Source organism: Hetaerina americana, unplaced genomic scaffold (assembly GCF_022747635.1).
Source record: "Hetaerina americana unplaced genomic scaffold, ioHetAmer1.1.p SCAF_9, whole genome shotgun sequence".
Taxonomy (NCBI): domain Eukaryota; kingdom Metazoa; phylum Arthropoda; class Insecta; order Odonata; family Calopterygidae; genus Hetaerina; species Hetaerina americana.
In genome coordinates this window covers 45,551,092-45,571,716 of record NW_027287538.1, presented here as the reverse complement: position 1 = coordinate 45,571,716, position 20,625 = coordinate 45,551,092, and the positions used below count along the sequence as shown (strand labels likewise).

The 20,625-nt window shown below is 39.5% G+C and overlaps 1 protein-coding gene across 1 annotated transcript in view; it reads left to right on the top strand.

Moving 5' to 3' along the window:
* ck (myosin-VIIa ck) overlaps window positions 1-20,625 on the top strand; it is a 327,005-nt gene that overhangs the window by 272,836 nt on the left and 33,544 nt on the right. The window lies entirely within an intron of this gene.

The window sequence follows — 20,625 nt, the reverse complement described above, 5'->3', positions numbered from 1 at the left end:
ACATTTTCCTAAACCTTTTAGTAGTTCTACAGGAATGTTGTTTACTCCCACGGCCGTATTTGACTGTCTCCCTTAATGCCCTTTCTATCTCATATTCGAGTACAGTTCGAGGTACAATGTCGAGTGCATCATGTATACCTGAACCCTCTTAATTCAACTATTATCTTAATTACGTTGATAGCTAAGTGGTTAGAGCATCCGCCCGGCAAGTGGAAAGATCCGGTGTTCAAGTCCCGGTCAAGGAAATATTTTTGTGCTTGTGATCTGCTCGATTCCCCCTTCCCCACCTCTCCTTGTTCGTCCTTTATTTGTGTTCCTATCCCTTTTCCTTGTATCTATTTCCATGTAAATGAATATTTGTTCGCCATATGGCGGGATTTCGTGCTTGAATATATATATATATATATATATATATATATATATATATATATATATATATATATAATGGTATAACGCTTAGCACTAATGGACACAGACAAAAACACACAGAAACACACAAAAAAATACACCATTTTTTTAATTTTCGATTGCCACGACCACCGAAAATTCGAGAAATAGTCTCTTTTTTGTGTGTTTCTGTGTGTTTTTGTGTGTGTCCACTAGTGCTAAGTGTTATGCATTATTATTCACGTCCGTGAGACTTTCAAAAAGTGTTATATATATAATTATACATTTTCTTTCACACAAAAAAAATATATTATATATATATATATATATATATATATATATATATATATATATATATATATATATAGATATACATATATATACACACACATATATTAGTCCCTTCTGGTAGAAAGAATTAATGCCATAAAATGTCTTGTTGAATACATGCAATATATCTCGGTCCGGTGCGATATTCGTCGGGGCCCGCCCAAAGGTTCTGCATTAACCTTTTGTTGATCACTTTTTGCCCTAGACAGAAAAGGAAATCTCGTGAAAATGCCGGCAAGGACATATTTTTTGGGTGTTGGCCGTGGAACACGAGGCCCTGAGAGCACACAATTAGGTGGGCATGTCTCGCGCAGGATTGCGCAAGCATCGAAGCGTCGTGGAATTAAGCCGTTTAAACGTTAAGTGATAACCTCTCTACCACATCTTTCAACCAGATGAGTGTTCAAACCCACAAAGGTTAAACACCCACGTCTGAATAAATGCTTCCCTCACGAGGGCAAACGAGTTGTAAGGGTACAAAACTGAGGATTCACGCGCGAGAAAATATATTTTTTGAATGCACCTTAATACATAGTAGTCGTATAGTGATTGCAATAGATTTAAAAATAGAGATAAAAATAGAGATTTATATTAATAGATTTTGTGCACTAAAATAGAGATTTCTATTAGTAGATTGATGAATCGTTAGAATCCTTAAATTTCTCAAAGAAAAATTCTTCACTCTGTTAGGAAAATTCGAGTAGATTAAAATAGAAAGAAGCTTTTATTTTCTTCTAGGAATGGCACGTACTGTGTGAAATTCAAAGATAAGCGCTCAAGTCGTCATCATATGTGAACTTTAGCCCACGGTCCATCATTTAATTAGTAATTTTAGTACATCTGTTATTCATGGAATTCGTCCTGAAAAATAATGTGTTTAACGTGAGCCTCTTTTGCTAAGTATTATAAAAACAGAGTGGAGAATATTAGAACCTTTTGCAATCTTAATCTACTGGAGGAAGAGAAAGTAGATCAATTGGGCTGGTGAAGTAAGATATACCATAAAGTACTATACCGAAGAACATAGGGGGAAATGAAAAAAAACGGTTGCCTTCACGGTAAGAAAGAAGAACTAAATGAATTGGACAAGCAATGAAACGTAATGGATTTCCCATAGAAGCGTAATATGAGGGAAGGCGCCTAGAGAAGGGGAAGAGACAGGTTTTATAGGCGTAGAAAAGTAGGGCATCTAAGGCGGAACAGGGATCAGGTCGGGAGTTATGGATTGGAATCTGAAGAATGGAGAACTGTAGCCAACCAATATCTCCGGATTGAATTGCCCACCGACGATACGATAGTCCTAATAAGGGAGAAAGTAAGGAGAGCATTGGTTTTTTTTTTGTTAACTGAAATTTTTCATTTTATTCAATTGGTTCCACGGCTCCCATTGCCAGTGAAAGTGTTCTTTTGTTCGGTCCTATTAAATATGCATTACCGCGCCCCCAATCTGACGAAAATATCCCCTACGTAATATGCAAACATGTAGGTGGCCTTCAAAAAAAAGATATATGGTACAGGAAGTGCGACCGAAATGCCGCCATGAGAAAAAAAAACAGAGAGGTGATTTCTATGGCATGTTTAGAATCTCGGGACTGTTCAAAGGAGGGTCACCACGTTGGATCAGAGTACATTACGAGTAAAAGTGGAGTGGACATTTCTCTTAAAACTCCTCCACATTAGTGTTGACGGAGCGAACCCTCCGCGTCAACACTTTCTTAATGTTTCGAGTTCTCTTGAGTAGTGGACTTGTCAATGTTGAAATGCCAACTTTCCTGCTGCTGACTCACATCTTTTGTTTTGCATTACTATCGTGTTTGCGTTCAATCCAGGACGATTTCAGAGAGGGTCGTCAGCGGTCATCTTAAAGCCAGTGACTCTATTCGATTATTGCGAATGAGCTAATGGCAATTGAACATGTCCAAATTATTGATGAGCCCTCTGTTGCGGTTGAGCATTGTCAGTTGTCGAACATGCGATTTTGAAATTGTTGACACTGTTTCACGCTTGTTTCTTGGCGCTTGTTGAGTGAGTTTTACAGGCAGTAGGGCTTAGGGTTGGGCGCATATCAAGCCAACCTTCGGGTGTATAACTGTGTGTCAGGGAATGATTCAACACCAGGCATGAGCCATCAAAAATGAGGTATTTCTTAATGTTTAATAACAGCTTGAGTGTGTGTGTGTGTATATATATATATATATATATAATATATATATTATACCTATATTATATATATTTTTTTATGTGGGTCGCGGTAGTCCAGGGGGTAGGGCGTTGGACTGCTGACCGGAGGGTCCCGGGTTCGATTCCCGGGTGAGGCACTCTGGGCACCTATATATAATTTTTCGTGGTACATGCCTGGTATTGAAAAACCCCGGCGCACTGCTACTTACGCTACGCTGAATCACTACCTGCCATAGCTTGCGGGATATTGCGTAGGAACAGATATAGGAAAATCAAAATATCAGCCGTAGATAGAATATTTAGGAGATCTGTTGCAAACCAATTCTCGGATTGATAACTTGTGATTCCATGGTGATGTAGTAACTCAGTTACTTCATCTCCATGAAAAGTTACATTAGAAGTTAATGAGATAAGTCATGAAGATAATGGAATTATTCCATTATGCCATTCTATTACGAAAGTTATTTCGTTTGATGTGGACTGCGCGAAGACTGATGGCCTTCGAGTGAGCTTAAACAGGGTAATGATTGGGAAGGTGAAGAAGTATTTTGTACATCTGGGCGGTGTGCTTTCCAAAGGTGAAAGGATATTTGACGAGGTTAAAAAAATGCGTGATGATGCCCGCGGAGAGTTTGTTTGCGGAAAGGCTACAGCGTTGAATACCTCTATTAAATCATGAAATTTTGTGTACCGCAACGATAAAGGCATTTTACGAAAGTGCCATCCTCCCCCACGCTTAGGAATGAGAGTATAACTCGTGTACGTATTCCTGGATGAACACACGAGGTGTCGATTAAAGTGATTTGGACGTATAGGAGTTGGACTCGTAGTACTTCAGGTGGGTTTGTAGTAAAAAGTAGAAGAGAGAGATAGGGGGGGAGGAATGAGTGGATTATGGAGAACATGAATTAGACACAGCAGTTGTTGTAGAAAGGATTGATCTATTCTAGGTTGGTCACGTCTCAGTTATGATAATAGGTTCGAGCCACCGAAAAAGTATGAAATGGAAAAGTTTGGAGGTAGGAGTGAAAGTAAGTGAGCTATCCGGAAACTAAGTAAGATTTGCGGATGATCAAGCTTCAGTTTGCCAATCAGCCAAAGGGTTACAAACATTGCAGAGCGCATTGGAAAATCAGTGTGATAGATATGGGATGAAGAGCAATCAGGAGAAAACTTAAGGTTTTTGGAATTTTAAGAAGGAAGGCTAAGTTAAAGAGTTAACTATTAAAATACGATGACAAAAACTAGAGAGGATAGATCGGTTTTCCTAACTTAGCAGGGTCCTAGACCAAAATATTCAAATTAGTTGGGGCATAAGTAGAAGGATTTTTTTTAGGCAAAGAAGCTTTTAAGATGAAGGGAGGCATCGCTGACAGAGATTTTGAGTGAGGACGTTAATAAAAGGCTCGTGAAAACTTTGATATGGAACGCAGTTTTGTATGGCGCGGGAACATGGTCATTGAAACAGGATGATAGGCGTATATTGGAGGCTTTTTAAATGTGGGTGTGAAGAAGGCTGGAGAAGATGATGTTGACAGAAATGAAAACAAACCAGGAAGTGCTAGGTGTGCTAGGAGAGGTGATTGTTGGGAGGGATCATAAGGAAGGTAGGAAAAATGAATGAAAATCATATTGATCAGCAGTGGGATGTTGAACACTGTGATATATCTACAGGAAAACGTTGGACAAACGAGGAAGGGGAAAGAAAAGATTTGCATGTTGGATGGAAGGAAGTATGCGGATTAGAAGAGGAGCGTAGTGTAATGACTCTAATCCTGAAAAGAGAAAAAGAACATTTAGGTTTACACTAGCAATAGCCTCGATGTGAATTAACAATAATTTTCTGGGATATCATTCGACTGATAAAATTTATTTTGCCAAAAATTAGTCTAGTACAAGTATATAACGACGTCTAACAGAAAAATCAGGTAAATAACATCACAGGTATTTCATTACGGAGAATAATTAATAAATTAACCTATTCAAAACTTCATTTCGCGGATGCGCATCTACTGGGAAAAGTGGTGTAAGACGGCAAAAGTCACGAATGAAATTATTTTTTCGAAAATGACAAAAGACTGCGAGGTTGCGGATTTGGTACACCTTGTGTTGACCTTTCGGAAAATTGATCGACGCCCGTGAAAAACGTGGTATTCCCGTGCTCTTCGTTTGTAAACTTTCACAATATCCGTGCATCTTCTCCGAGTGAGTCTGTCCATCTCTCAACACTCCGCCATCCTTCTGCCTATGCATGGGTGTATAATTCACGAGGCGCCACATTTATGCCATTAATACATTATTTTGCAAGCATATAAAAAGCCCTAATATCTCAAAAAGTTCTCAGGAACCAATAATATTCAACTATAAACTGAGTACAGAACGTATATCCGTCTTTATTTCTGATAAATTACATTCTGGCAGCATCGAATTTCCCGGATTTGGTTATTTTACGTCGTTTCATGAAGTTACCTTCCGACATTTTGTGATTGCCTTTCTTTCCCTATTGTTGAGACATTTTGTTTGTTTAAGCCACCTGAATACAACGAAGGAAAACGATATTTTCACCAATTATTAGCTTGCTATACATTCTGAAATGTTAATACGTTGAAATTCTTCCAAAAGCATTGTTCACCTGATGTCGAATCTAGATAAAACTGGTTAAGAAATGAAGATGGTTCGTCTTCATCCAGATATAATCGAAATGAAAACCGATATTCGATATGTTATTTGCGTTCTTCAGGGTATTTGAGCTCCATAATAATTTGATGAAAGAAGAAAAATATTCCAACTAACTTAATACTATTTTTGCTACTAAATTACTACTGTCAAATTAATTTTGACTTAATCAAAATAATAAATTGAAATTTTACAACTAAGTACGTGCGTAAAAGCGTATTATATGCGAGTATTAAAAAAATTTGATGCAATAAAATTAAGTTCCAAAAAACTGATCACATATCTTGTATAATTGCTTCGAAAACATTTTCTTTTGGCTTTTTAACATATGTGTATAAATATATATATATATATATATATATATATATATATATATATATATATATATATATATATATATATATATATGTAACATCCCCGATATGAAACATATTTCTGTTACCTGCACCTGTTATATATATATATATATATATATATATATATATAACATCCCCGATATGAAACATATTTCTGTTACCTGCACCCAAAAAAAAACACTTATGCCCAAAGAAGAACTTTCGGAGAACTGGTAAAAATCACGAAACCTCACTCCACGCTATTGATGAAAGTAGAAACATTCTGAATTGGCGGCTTTGGAGAAATTTAACGTTACACGCCACGTGTTTTTTTTAGTGATGTAATAGTTAATAGTCCATTCACCGACTTATTTTTTTATCGAGGCCGGGAAATGAATACGAAAAAAATGAAACTTCTTTGCTATTTTTTTTCCTCCCCTGCCTAGTTTTCCAAATCTTCGCGTGTGGCCCAGCTTTGGTCGTTTCGCACGTGCAGGCTCTTTACGCGTATCTCGTCATCAGCAGTGTCGCTGCAGACTTCATACTACTCTCTCTATCCCGTTACGAGACGAGGTTATTCCTCATTACGTCGCTGCCCCCTGGGGGAGGAATTTCGATTTCCATGTTTACCTCCGAACTCCTGACGATGCTGTTTACTATTCGTTTTCCTTAAGGTGGTGCATTGTGTGTGTGTGATATGCGGTTTTTATTTTAAGATGCCCACAAGCTGGTGTTAATTCACTTTAAAGAAGGAGAATAGAATTGAAAAAATACATAAATCAATTTAAAAAACTTAAATAGACCAAATCAGACAAGTTTGTTTTCTTTTAAGGGTGTGTAATCACAAAAGACTTTACGAGGTGCGTTCAAGTTTTAAGGTATCCTATTTCTTTCTGGAAAACTTATTTCACCAGAAAGTTGAAACTATTGTTATATCTCAGTATATTCTCTCTGTAGAAGCACACATTTTTCACATCGCCGACGCCTTGATTCCACAACCACTGAGAAGGCGGTATTTTTTGCCCACTGGTAAAACCAGCTGGTCCGTGGTCGAGGCTTATTGTGTTTATTGTCTCACTACATTTGGTCATCTTTGAGCTGTCACGCACCCAATAACGCGCAATTTATAGATGCATCCGTAACATCATAACTGCGCATGTATCTCCTTCTCAATCGACGATGGATTTCGATATGGGCGTTCTTAAACCACTCAAGTGGAGAAAATAGATGAGTACACGCTATTCCTGTACAATAAACCACTTCATTATTGGCATTTAAAACACTTCTCACTCTAACAACAGCTATCCAAACCTATGCTGTATACGGTTCAGCTATTCTTGTCTTATGTTAACATAGAGTTCCTGTGTATTGTAAGCTACATCTAGTCCAGTAAAGGCGAATGATTTTTACCCTTTGAAATTGTGGCATTATATCAGAATGCACATTAAACAAATGACTCCGTTAAAAGCTACTGTCGTGGCATCTCCCACAATTTCTTAAAATAACTTCAATTCTACTCCCAGTCCCGAGAGAAAAAATTGAACGATCTTTGATCTGGAGAGTACCTCGTAAGTACCCTCATATATATGTATGTTTAGATGCAGAAGAAGAGGAGATGAAGAGGAGAAGAAGAGGAGCTTTATCGGCGCGGGAATTTCCGAGCGAAAGAAATCTATGCCACCAACATGCATAATAGTTTAGAAAAAAAAAGATGGACGTTCGTCAGAGTGTTTGTTTCGAGTTTTACGATGCATGGCTGCAAAACATGGACCGAAGGAAAATTAGATTCAATTTAAAGTTTCAAGGAGCAAGAAATGTAGATTTGAAGGCGAGTAAGTATAAGTAGTTTGAAACAAGAAAATTTATGATCAAATTCTTTAAGAGACGGATGAGAATGGAGCATTCGTGGAAACAGTTGGAATAAATAAACAAAAGGTGATCTGTAGATGATTAGTATATGATAATGCACTTAACCTATTTGGTAAAACTGGCGTTGCATTGATTTCCACTGATAAATGTTTGACCCAATTCGATTTCAACATAACAGTGTCATCATCAGTTGTTACGGTAAAGTTTTACACCCCATCCTTCCTCCCCTCCCCCCACTTGTAACAATGCTGTTTACCCCCTCGCCCGTACGTAACCATACGTAACGTACCATATGTTGCGTTACATATGTAACACTGGTAGCAATAATGTCACGCTGACGCCTAATGATGACAGTGTTATAAAAATATATGTATATGTGGAAAAAGATGCGAAGTGAATTTCTTCCACTATAACCAGTTGACGTAATTCCAACAATTGACGGCTAGGTCTTTATTGCGTAATCTCCTAATAGAAACGATTGTTGGACGAACATTCTAGTGGGAAGAAACGCTATGGCTCGACGTATAACATCTTATTTCCCGTGTTTTATGTGTAAAAACGTAAGTTTTTGAATCGAATGCTGACGTGTAAAGGTTGGAAACAGGCAGAAGATAGAATGGCAATAACTTCGAGCCATTTTAAATGCTAAAAAAGATGAAGTTGGAAGGAGAGTTGGATGAAATTTGAAGAGAAAAGAACGATCGGAGGATATATTGAAAGAGAGTGAAGGGACAATGTTGGGAAAGCCAGGAATTCATCGTTAACAGTTCAACCCCTAACATCGGTTTTATTGTAGAATTCCATTTTTCTCTATTCTTAATTCAATGTCAATTCCCTCCGACCTCCTGGTGACCTTTCTGTATTACGTTCGTCTTAATTTGTCCCATTTATTTGTTTCTCGGTTTTCCTTTCGGGATTTTCCCTTCAATTTTCCCTTCTATTGTATTTCTAAACAATCCCTTGTATCTAAAGACTTGTCCTATCGGGGACAAGGAGGAGGGAGGGGAGGAACATCGTTCGGAATTAATGAAAATGGGAAGCAATAGGAGAGCATATTTTTACGAAGCTCAGTGGAGGCGACCGACAGCTAAGGTCATTTGCGCCATAGGGGAAGGACAGGAAAGGATGAAGGGTGGAGAGAAACCCGGCGTCGGCATTAGCCTACTCTTTACGAAAGGCGCCAAGGGGTCCGCGGCTTAACGTCCCGTCCGTCGGATGGGACGTTAAGCCGCGGACCCCTTGGCGCCTTTCGTAAAGAGTAGGCTAATGCCGACGCCGGGTTTCTCTCCACCCTTCATCCTTTCCTGTCCTTCCCCTATGGCGCAAATGACCTTAGCTGTCGGTCGCCTCCCATCAAAACTACTACTACTCAGTGGAAGTTACAATATTTTTCAGAAACCTTCCAAAATCCACCGAACTAGGACGCTGGAAAGCGAGCTGGAAAATGCCCTTCGAACGTTGTGACATATCTCAAGGAAATGCTTTCGTGAGACGAAGAAAGGAATCCATATTTATAAAAAAAAAGATCTCTCCGCACAAGATTTGCGGCGATAAGTTCAAGGAAACCGCACACTTGTTGTCGCAACAGTAGTGAAAGAGGAATCGAACGCTGTCGTTCGCACACGAGTACGTTAAATGCGACGAAAAAACAAATCATTCGCCCAGACCGGCATTCGAAATTTGGCTACTCAAGTTTCCTGACCGAATGTATACGAGTCGAATGTGTCAGTCAACGGTCGAATAGGTAGGTTTAACTCCCTAAGGCAACTTCAAGCCAGTAAGCAATGGATCCAGGTTCCAAACATCCAGGTATCCATCCAGTGATTATTTTTCCGTTGTGAAATGTCTCGCATTTATTTACGATGTCAATTTGAAGGTCTCCCCGAAGAATCATCGTTGCAAGCTACGATCAAGACCTGCATTCCACACTCCATTCCCTATGGGCGCGTGTCCTTCGAAAGCTATCCATACCTACTCGTAATACCCGTATGAAGAGCAATATGCCATACACATGTCTGAATGATTACGAGTGTGAATTTTGTATTAAGGCTTATGATAATTACTATTGGCGGTCTAACGTTTAAGGTAGGTGAATGTACTCAGACTGTACACCATTCCCTGTATGTAGTTCGCCCAACAAGATACAACCCGACATCCATTACTACATTTAACTGATAATCAATTTGACATACTTCGATCCTCCCTTCATCCAGTCCGACTTAAGCTTTTCCTTTTCCTCCGTCTTCCTCGCTTGCCCAACGTTCTCCCCACCATCACAGCCTTCAAAATCCCCTTGCCAATCATAATGCTCTGCATCCATCTTTCCTGCCTCCTCCTCTGGATTTCTACCAACAATCCCCTCCCTCGACGTTCCTAGTATCTATCTCCTCGTCGGTTTTCCTTTCCATCCATTTCAAGCTGAGAATGCGGGCCTAGAAAAAAACATGGTGGCAATTTGATAAAAAGAATATTTAATGTATTTAACACTACGACGTGAAACGTGAACCTAAATACTAAAAACTAGGTGTTATATTTATTTTATTTACGTACCCTGCAAGCATCGCTGGGGTGTGTGGCAGGGGGTGAATACACACCAGACTAAGTTTGACCCGAATATGACTACCGTGGTCGGACAATGTTATTCTGATCCCTTATCGTTCGTGGAAAAAAATTACATCATAAATCTCTCGATTCTACAATATATATCTCTAATTTTATGGACATGATCTCTCTTACTGTAGTACGATGGGGTAATAATACATTTTCAACATCACTGCTAAAGAGACCTTCCAATTAATGCAAGAGTTTCAATTTGTAATTTAAGCTTCGTTCTGTGAGTGATTCCCAGCCTAGCTGCTCTAATATTTTGGCTACGCTACTATGTGTGTCATAACAACGTTTTACAAATCTAGCTCCTCTACGCTGCACGCGATCCAATTTGGCAATCAATCCAACTTCGTGAGGAGCCCATATAGTATACGTACAGCATAGTCCATCAATGAGGCCTAACCAGCGACAGATACCATTTCTCTTTGACCTTTTTATCACATTTACCATGAACTCTTCTAATGATTCCTAATTATTTGTTAGCTTTTCCACATACAGTATTCCCAGTATGTGTTTCACCCAGAATAGATCGTGAGTGAGGGCAACGCCTAAATATTCAATTGAGTGTACACATTACATTTCGGTGTTCCAGATTCAGTGTGTTAGATGGCGACTCGGGACGATTAGTCTCTTTGAAAACAAATATGAAGGCATGAATGATTTTGGAATCGTAAATACGTATATCAAATAGCAGAAACATGAAGACGTGTACGTCAGTTTATTAATAGTTCAGTGGTAACTACTGTTAGAATTTTATTTATAGAATTTATAGAAATGTTATTAATTTTCCAAAAGAATTTTCAGCATCAGCTGAATTATTATGAGATTTGTTTAATCTTAATTTCGTTGCATTAATTCTTAAGATTCAGGTAATTTTTTTTTTGTTTTTGTCTTCATGGAATACCCCCGTGAATGGTTGTGTTTCGTGAGCGAGTGTTTTGTTTATCTTTCTTCGAGATCGCGTTAGTGTGAGCAATCGTGCTTTCACCGTTTCCTTCCGCCCTCCCTTCCCCGGGACCATTTGAATTGTCGTTGTGGGGGAGAGAGAGATGGCTCTTTGATTGACGGCACAATGATCCATCTTGCTGCCTCGACTCAGTCGATCGGTGTGACTTTGTCTTTCTGGCGACGAGATCCTTCCCGCTGTTTGGAAAGGAGGGAAGGGGGTTTTGTGGGGAGGCCCAGACTACGTGAATCGGAACAGGCCTGAATAATCGAGGACGTATTGGCACGCAAGAGCCAGAACTCTCTGCTCTGACCCCTCTAAAAGTTCGTGATGGTATTCCTCTCCCACTTCGCCTTCAACCCTACCCTTCCCCTCAATTTCCCCCCCCCCAATTCCGCCATCCTCCTCACAGTTTGAGCTCCACCCTCCCTCCGAAGCCACCTACGCTCGTGCGATACTTTCCCTCCGCTTTGGCGGCAACTCCCTTTCCCCTCTGAGGTCGAAGTGGGGAGACCGCTCACGACTCCTCCTCCACCTCCCCGCCCTCGTGAATCGTGGTGCGCCTTTTTCCCCCTTTGGCTCGGAGAAGTACCAGGTGTCATCGTTGGATGGCGACACCAGGAAACTTTACGGTTCAAAGCACAGTTTACTGTGTCCTTACTCAAATGGTTGTGCCAAAAGAGCTAGAATATATTAGAATGAAGCTCCTTACCCATACCAAGTGATCCTGCTAGCCTGGAGAAACAGTGTGCCACCAGGAAAAACTAAAACGATTATTTTTCTCATGTAAAACTCCCAAATTTCACGATCTAAATTTCTTTATTAAGTCACCACCTAGGTGTTTCATTGTCATATTCACCATATTACTGTCAAAACAAAGGTACTTTCTTCATTGCATTAAGAGTGCCAGACGGATTCGCTGACGTAAAAAAGACCACGAAGAACTGATTGTTTTCACGCCATTTTCGTCCGTCTTCCTTTGGAACATGACAGATTTATTCTTTTCTACTCTTGATGGTACCCTGCAAGCCACCGCTAGGGTGTCTGGCAGGGGGGATGATTTCATATCAGACTACGTGTGAAACAAAATCCCCTTTGGGGTCATTCCGATCCCTTATCGAGCGTGGGAAAAATGATGTCTTCGATGTATACGTCCTGCACTTAATCTCTCTAATTATATTTACATTATCTCACCTACCGTAGTGCGATGGTGCTGATAATACATTTTCAGGATCATCGCTGAAGAGACGTTCAAAATTTATGAAAGAGATTGCATCTGTAATTTGACCTTCCTTCCGTCGTTTTCACCCTGTACTTAGTTCAGGTTCAAATTCCCTCATCAATATCCTATGGGTTGTTGACATCGATGATTTAAATTTACCGGGGAAAATTATTCAGTCCTTTAATAAGTGTCCCCTTGTGAAAACTAGTAACTATCCATCCATCTTGACACACTGGCTATAGCAATCATCCCATTGATTACTTTTCCTCCGACCAATTCTACCCACAGTAACAAACTCCCTCCCTATTATCTCCCCCCGGAGCAATATTAATGTGTTTTTATACACATTTACGAAATACCGCTGGGACCTGTAATGCCCAAACATTAACTAACGCTTCACACGCTTTAACAGTGATGTTGACAATGTATTATTACCCCCATCGTACTACGGTAGGAGAGATCATATCAATAAAATTAGTGAGATTTAAGTGTAGAACAGATAGATTTAAGATTTCATTTTTTTTCCACGAACGCTAAGGAATCAGAATAACATTGTCCGACTGCGGTAGGGTCATATTCGGGTCAAAATTAGTCTGCTATGTATTCACCCCCTGCCACACACCCTAGCGGTGGATTGCAGGGTACTAAAATAACTAATAACATGCCCATATTAAAAGTCCACCACATAACGCGCAAAGGCCTTGAAGTATCAAACCTATTATAAACCCAACTTTAGGATCCTAATTAAAATGTCACCCCTAGGAGTCCACCTTTGGAGGAATTCCTAAGAGGGTAAGGAAAGTAACAGGGAGGACTGAATGTATGAAGATGGATACAGATTTTCGCTTTGTCATCTCAGGAATTGTACGGGAGGTATGAAAGATGAATTGCAGAAATCAGGCAAAACCCCGGATAGGGGGTGTAGCTTTTTGAGTTACTCGTGTAATCACTGCTTTTGTTTAAATACAATACACACACACAGATATATATTATATATATACATATATTTATATATATATATATATTTATATGTGTGTGTGTATATATTTTTTTTAAGGTAATCTACCGGTTAAGGTAGGTTTTTCGATGGACACAACTACCAAACAAATATTTTATTACTCCTAACAAAACACAAAATCCATCATCCTACTCTATATCAGGTCCCTCTTCATCTCTGAGTACTTTCTTCCTCCCTTCATCCCGTCCAACATCCCTATCCTGTTCCTTCCCTTTCCTCTTTTGCCCAACATTCTACCCTCTATCACAGTCTTCAACATCCCACTGCCGGTCAATACCCCCTTCATCCACTTTTCCTGCCTCCACAGGATTTCTCCCAAAAAACCCCTCTCTTCGCCCACCATACCAAGTACTTCCTCATTTGTTTTCTTCTCTGTCCATTTCACCTTCTCCATTCTTCTCCACACCCACATTTCAAAAGCGTCCAATCTGCGTCTATCCTCCTGCTTCAATGACCACGTTTCCGCACCGTACATAGCTACGCTCCATATCAAAGTTTTTACGAGTCTTTTCTTAACATCCTTACTCAAGAGTCCCCGTCATCAACTCCCTCCTCCTTGTGAAAGCATCTTTGCCTAGCGCAATTCTTCTCCTTACGTCCCTACTACTTTGACCGTGTTGGTCCAAAACACTACCGAGATACGTAAACTGCTCTACCTGCTCTAGTTTTTGCCCTCCTATTTTAATGTTAAGCTTGGCCTTTTTCTTTCTAGAAAATCGCATAACCTTTGTTTTCTTAATATTGATTCTCATCCCATAGCTGTCGCACTCTAATTTCCAATTCACTCAGCAATGCTTGCAGCCCCTTGGCTGACTGACAAACTAAAGCTTGGTCATCAGCAAACCTAACTGATTTTACGAATTCCCCGCCCACTTTCATTCCTACCTCGAGTTCTTCCTATATATATATATATATATATATATATATATATATATATATATATATATATATATATATAGTTATACTCACACACATGACACACACCTATCTACATGGTACCCTGGAAGCCATCGCTGGGGTGTGTGGCAGGGGGTGATTATTCATCATGTGGAAAAAAATCAAAAATTAGGTTTGTTTCTATAAAAATTGTTTGTTAGTATAAATATTATTTAAAACACTGATTATGACATTTAAACAAAGAAAGGACACTCACATATGTAGTTTTGACGTTTCAACCACACGGCCGTCATCATCACCGTGCCGTCGAAACGTCAAAACTACATGTGTGAGCGTCCTTTCTTTGTGTTTCTGTGTTAAACTGTCTTTAATCAATGTTTTTTATGTATATTTGTGCGCAGCCGCAGAGCGTTCCGTTTCGTACATAACTTATTCAAATAATGTATATCGTGGTTACTAATACGAGGTCATTATCGCGAGTACAGAAGAGTGAGGCTAATATACTACTTTGGTAAGCGGGAGGAAATCTCATGGGGATGATAAGCAGGGATATTTTACTTGACCGAAATGAAGATGTAAGTCAAACTTTCCTGGTACTCCTCGCCACATGATGAGTTTCCAGTTCGAAATCTGGGTCGTGAAATAATGAGTTTTAAGTGGGGAAACCAGGTGCTTCAGTCTTATTATGAATCGCTTCTACCGAGTGACGCCTGAAACCATCCAGTATAGCGTATCGCCGGGTTTGTTTCTTTTTCTACTGCTATCCCGGCGGCTTGGACAGGCGCCAGCGGTGAAAATGGCAGAATGAGATTGAATTCGACACAGTCGTAAGCACGGCGAATCTGTGAAATGGAGGTATTTTACTCTTGGTATGTATTTCAGGAAGAATAGATAAGAGTTAGATGGCGAATGAGGAATGTGAACGATAGTTAGATAGACAGAAAAGAAACGTATTGCAATGAATTTGTTGAAAATGAATCCTTTAGGCTCAAAAACTGTTTCATAAAGCATATTGCGATCTTGAATGAATTGAAAATTAGATATGCGAATGCATATAGGTCAGTTTCTTTATTAGGTTCATTATTGCCATTGCATTTCCTCAATGGACATTCGTGCTTTCGCCGTTTATATATTTGACTTTCTTCATCTTCAGTTTAAGGTTTCCACATTTCTACGCTACAGAGTGTAACATATTTTGAGCTAGAGCACTTACAGATTCGACTTAATGGAATTTTAAGCTCCTCAATGTACCTTGTGTGAAATGGTTTTGTTGTAATTAATCATGTTTAAACAATAACTTTGAGACGACACTATATTATGTGTTTTAAATACCATAAAATAATTCTACAATGGCATGCATAGGCTTCCATTATAAATATCAACAATGATACTGTTTAAATTTGGTATTGCCGATACGACAAAGCAACAATGATTTCAGGGTGGAGCTAACGTGGATTTCCTTCATTAGTCTTCTCTCCTCCACCGCCATGCCGAGTACTACCTCGCATGTTTTATTTTCTGTCCATTTAACCCTTTCAATCCTTTCTTCACAAAACACCCACCTTTCAAAGGTATCCCCAATCTACGTTTATCATCTTGTTTCAACGGACATGTATCCGTACCGCACTAAGCCAAACCGTGTATCAAAGTTAAACCGAGCCACTTCTTACCGTTCATATTCCAAGTCTCTCTCGTGATATGTGGTACGTGATAATTATGTGTGCCAAATGTAGATATAACTGTTTCGCCATCGGACACTGACAGCGTGCACTTCTGGGAGCTCGGCAAAAGGGCGCACCGCGATTTCTCGGCTCCGTTTTGTGTTTGGCTCTCTGACGACCGCCCCATTCCGCATCTCCGGTGCTGGGACGCTGCGTGCACCGCGGTGTAAGGAATAGGGAAGACGGGGGAGTAGGGAGAGGAGAGGGGGAGAAATCTTGGCTCCGTTTGTCCTCGGGGGGTGAAAGGGTGTTTTAGGACTTCCCCTTTCCGCGAGCACACGATTCTTTTTCGCTCCCCCACCCGCCCCTCCCCTCCCTCCACCCACCCACCACCCTCTCATCGAAGAGTCATTATCCATCGCGCTCCCATGAAGGCGTTTCGCCGTCTCTGGAATTTGTAGCTCTCGGAGAAAATGCCGAATGCGCTGAAAATCCTGCCCGGAGTGAGTGTTGTTCTCTGGCGGCCCCAAGGCCGTGAACGCTATTGCCTTCCCGATTGGATTATTCGTATCAAGCGACGGCAGTACAGGAGAAGCAAGCAGGCGCCGCTGGCGCAGGCCGCCTTAGGTGTTTTCTGAGCCGCGAGAGGAATATGCGCTATGTGGACATGTATTCGGCCAAATACGCATTCTCTTCCTTCAAGGTATGTGACCGACCGACGAATCCTCGAAGACTGAAGAATCCTCAAGACTCTTTTCAGGGCATTAGAACCCTTTCTTTCCCACCCTCCCCCACCACCACCAGACCTATCCCCAAACGGAGGATAACCAAGACATATCCCAGGTTGGATCGGTCGATTGATCGTCTGATCCTGACGTACGAAGGGTCGTTAGTGAAGGAATGGTGACCTCTATGCATGCGCCCGATTTGAAAAAAGTTATTCAACTAAAAAATACTCTCGTTTATACGGAAATATATAAAGCGAAATAATAGGTTAATGGGAATTGACAGCTCAGTCTTTTTCCTTTTCGTATGTATATCAGCATATGTTCGTATTGAACGAAATGGTCGGATGAGACAGATACATACAATATAGGCTTTTCAGGGAAATTCATCCCCGCAGATTTTTCTGGATGTCATGAAATGATATTTTATTTTTCGGCTGGAATTCCCAGTCGTCCGGTTTCCCAGCAGTAAGTCCCGTCTAAACCCGCCCCATTAACTCCCACCGAGATTTTTTCATCGATACATCAGTGAGAATGTACTTCAGTAATTTTTTTTTTGATAATTACTTACTTGCTTTTGCCCCAGGGTGATTTTAAATTAGGCACATTCTCCGGTTTATTTTTTACAAATTGCTCTGTTTTTTATGTTGCGAATACACAAATTTTTCAAAGCACAAGATGATGTACATTCCTTTTGTAATTTATGTAAAATATGCTTGTACATTGTACCAAAAATACCAATGTAAATTATACATTCATTGCCAAGTGTATCAGAAACATTTCATTGCATGAAATTTGTTGGGAATTCGTTCGTGTTGGTCGTTTACATTTTGCGTTAATTGGCTTTCACTCGACGTACATTGTTTTGATTTTTTCACGGGCATAGCATGACTTTGTCATCTCAAAATCAGTCTATTTTTGAATGAAGAATTTCAAATTGTTTCTTTCCTGCATTGAAAAAAGTACGTGCCACAGTAGCTTGATATATTTAATCGCTGGATTTTCTAATCAGTGACAATGGAATCAGGCTATTGGCTATGGCCTCATATTCTTAAAAGAAGCTTCCTCGTAAAAGTTAGTTGGTTTGCTCGTTTGAATAACTAAATTTTAGTTTGTCGATAGCAGGTGATTAAACTTTCTAACCCATTTAACTTAGAGATTATGCAAATTGTGGATCCATTCTTGTGTATTTTTTATATAACCATAGTAGCATTGCACCATTTGTTTCATTTGCTTAATGTGGGATTATCGGTTAGTTAGTTAATACCAAAAATAGGTAGATGTGCTCCTCCCTAGTGAACCAGAGTTTCTGATATCATTCCACTTCATGATGATATATGTATAATGAAGAAAATGTGATACAGTACTTATCACATAGGCAGTCTGAAGTCTTACCCTTGACCCTTCAGTTCCATGTTATTGGGTGAATGTGTGTTCTTGGTGCTGAGAATTCTCCTTTTCTCTCTCCTTCCTATTTCTACCTTCATTAGTATTATGAATGCTGCCCTGGTGCTAATTTGTAATTACATACACCTAGTGTACACCAAACAATCTAACTTTTCAACCTCCCACATCTGCTGAGGTTTGGGTGATTTTTCATCCAAAAATGGTGCCAAGCACCACTCGAACTGTAGAATTTTCTGCCCTTTGTGTATGGTACCATTCAGGTGCATTTCACCCTTTGCACCCACCCAATAAACAGCCTGCTCACTGTGGATTAGGTTGGTATGATGACTAGTGTTATGAATTCCCACCCTGAGGGTCTGGGTTCAAATCCCAGCTGTGGCTGAATTTTTTCAGTGGCCATTCCTAATTGCTACTTGGGGTGCAATGTGAAGAGAGCACTCAGAGTGGAGAATGCCATCCGTCGGATGAGACGTTCAATTTTGTGATCCCTAGTTGCTTTTCAGTTATCAGATTAGGTCTATGCCAATGCAGATTTTTTTCTCTCCACCCTTCCCCCATTGCCTGAAAAATCACCCTTCTGCCAAATACCCACCATAATGGTGCAATTGACTTGACCTGTTAGTTGTCTACCCTCGCGACTATCCCTACAACATGTGAACTCTCAGATAATGTCAACTCTTTTGTCAAATCCAATTCATTCACTGACTTAACTTTTAGCCCACATATTCCTCCAAAGGCATCACCATTTGTGTTTGCTTTTCAATGATGTCCTTGCCTTCCTGATCCCAGGAAACCTAAATGCAAATCCTGGAGAGAAGGAATGCTGATTTTGTCCTAAGCCGATTCATGATAAAAATTGCTGTCTTGCTAAAAAAAACCCTTGTGCAGCTACCAAAACCCAGATATTTATCGTTTTTCAGTTTGTGCCCATCCAAAACCCACCCTAAATGGTAGGTAGACTACAACTACTATCTATGAAACGTAGAATGGGTGATGAAGTCATTTCATCTCTGGGCCTGAGATACAGGAAGCTCTGTTCACTTTCGTACATTTTTGCATGCCACAAGTTTCTGACACCGACAACTATTTGACGTTTTCCATTGTATGAATCTAAACTTGCTGGCTCCTGTGCATCTATTTAGTGTTTTTAAATGAGTCATTTATTTTTTATTTCTTGTTGATCTGAAGCATTTTTCTCTTTAATGCATGTACTCTTGACAGATTCACTTAAACTCTTTCACTCTTAATCTTTTGCAGCTATGGACAATGGAGCTAAACGTTAGAAAACTAAAAAACTGTAAACAGTTTCCTATGTTTCACTGGTTTTTCTGTGAAAGAGTTTGATAAGTATTATGGGAAATAAATGATAATAACAATCTGGAACACCACAGGAATATTATAATATTAATGTATAGGTACTGATTAGAGACTGTGTAATAGATTGAACATATTTACACAATGAACCAGATTGATAATATAAGATATTAATTGATAAAAGGGACAAAATAATTTTCCCTAATAGAAGCACTTATTTTTTCCCCTGTCCCGAACAGTTTGAACAAAATACAGAAAAAAATATGGTACTAAATATCACTAGTTAGAGAAGCAAAAGATATATTGAAACAGTAAGCATGGAAATACATCATATCCTATTACTTCATGGTATAGTCAGGGTGATATGGTTCAAATGGAAAATTGATTATGTGCAACCCATGGAGCATTCAAGTGCTGAATGTTAACAACAAATGAACCAAACAGAATTTTAACACGATAATTTTTTCAAGTTTCTTAATAGAGATAAATATTTTGTCTCAATTCTTCGTGCACAGATATGGGATAAATAGTTTGTATGTAGAAAACCATGAACAGGAGTCCATTATTTATCATATTACATTTAAGATGGTCGTCATTCAATTATGATGTTCCTATCTCCATGAATTTGACACTCAAAATTTTTCATTGCCCAATGTTATATGAAATATTTGTAACTATAGCTTTCGTGTATGTTACGTGGCAATACCTCTTCATGTACTGTGTATGCCTGGTGCGGATATACACCCTACTACACACGTCGACGTTGGCTTGCATGATATCATGTTGACAGTGATATAAGAATAAGCTGATTGGCGTAGATTGGAGACTTTTGAGATTTGGGTTTGGAGAAGGATGGAAAAAGTGAAATGGAAAGAAAGGAAAACAAATGAGGAAGTTCTAGTCATGGTGTGGAAGGAGAGAGAGGGTTTTAGGGATAATTCAAAAGAAGACAGGAAAGATGGGTGCAAAGCATTTTGAGTGGCAATGAGACTCTTTAAATGCTTTATGTATTACTTGGTATCCAAGTCTGCTTTCGTCCATTTTGTTCCA